Here is a 1380-nt window from a genome sequence, read left to right as displayed (position 1 = left end):
ATTTTTATTTTTAATTCTGCTTCTCCCAAGCCCAAATTTATGGTCTGCAAATGGACCCAAATGGCTTCTGCATTTGCCAAGGTCATTCTCTATCTGTCCAAGGGAGAGCTCTGCCCAGGGGTCACTGTGTATAGATGCTGCCCCAGTAATGCAGCTGTGAGGAAGTTTCCCCTGGGGCATAATGGACTTCAGGGGTCAATGCTGTTGTTCCTGGCTTTACACTGCCTCTTGTTAATGTGCTAACTGCCTCCCAAGGAGAAAGCCCTAGTCAAAGTGGTTGATATTACATTATGCTCTTGAGAACCAGAAAGCAATTCACAGTGACAGGGGAAAAAAAAGCAACAGCTGATGTTAGGAAGCCAGGGAGCAGCTCCATCCCTCATGTTTTCAATTGGGCTTCCTAGCAGGGGGTAAACAACAGGTCTTTCTCTCTCCCCCACCCCTCTTGTTGTCACTACCCACTGTGGAGCTGAGCTGGGCCTCCACCCACCCCTCAGACCCCTGTCAGACACCACAACACCACCACTGCCAGCCAGCATCCTCCTAAGATCTGTGAGCTCTCTTGATTTCAGAAATAATTGCATGCCCCCTGGTAACAGGTCTCTATTTCCTAAAACCTTTCATTAAACAAGACGACAAAGCATTCCATTCAGGGCTCATGGTTCAAGCTTAACAGCATTTGACCCAAGCTGCAGTTCATAACTGGGAGGCAGGGACAGAGTGTTGGCTTATTAATAATGCACCAGCTAGAGTTACCAGACCAGCAGAAGATCAACACATTCACTGGGGTCCTTTGCTCACTACCATACATTGCTTTTCGCCCTGAAGCTGTACAGAAGAATTTTTAAAGTCCTAGGCCATCTTCCCAAAATGTTAAGAAGCAGGTACTCTATAGATTTCCATGCCAACTTAGTACAGAGTTTGTAATTACGAATGTGTGTGGTTATTTGACTGAAAGCTGTCTTCCCTACTAGGCTGTGAACTCCATGAAGACAGGGCTGGCACCTGTTTTGTTTGTATTTCTTTCACCGGAGGTACTCAACATTTATAGCTTGAGTAAATGAATGAAAGATATACACAGAAAGGGTAGAACTTTCTAACCTCCCTACTCTGTCACTATGCCCCAAGGCATGCTGGGAGCCAATGGGGAGGAAGCTGGAAGACTGAGTCTAGGGGAGCCCAACCAGCCCTAATGATCTGGCCCCATGAGGTCAGCAGCCAGAATCATATAGTCTGAAGGGGCTGTCAACTATCTCTTCCTAACAGTCCATGTTGATGGTCCCAAAGGAGGTAGGAGATTGGTTTCAGAGTGGCAATGGCTAAGATCTAGTGGTTCAGTGGCCAGAGAGGGACGCCTGTGTGCACAGTGAACACACACCC

This window comes from Neofelis nebulosa, chromosome 9 (genome assembly GCF_028018385.1).
Source record: "Neofelis nebulosa isolate mNeoNeb1 chromosome 9, mNeoNeb1.pri, whole genome shotgun sequence".
Classification (NCBI taxonomy): Eukaryota; Metazoa; Chordata; class Mammalia; order Carnivora; family Felidae; genus Neofelis; species Neofelis nebulosa.
The sequence above is the reverse complement of the archived record's forward strand: the minus strand, read 5'-3'. Positions refer to the sequence as shown.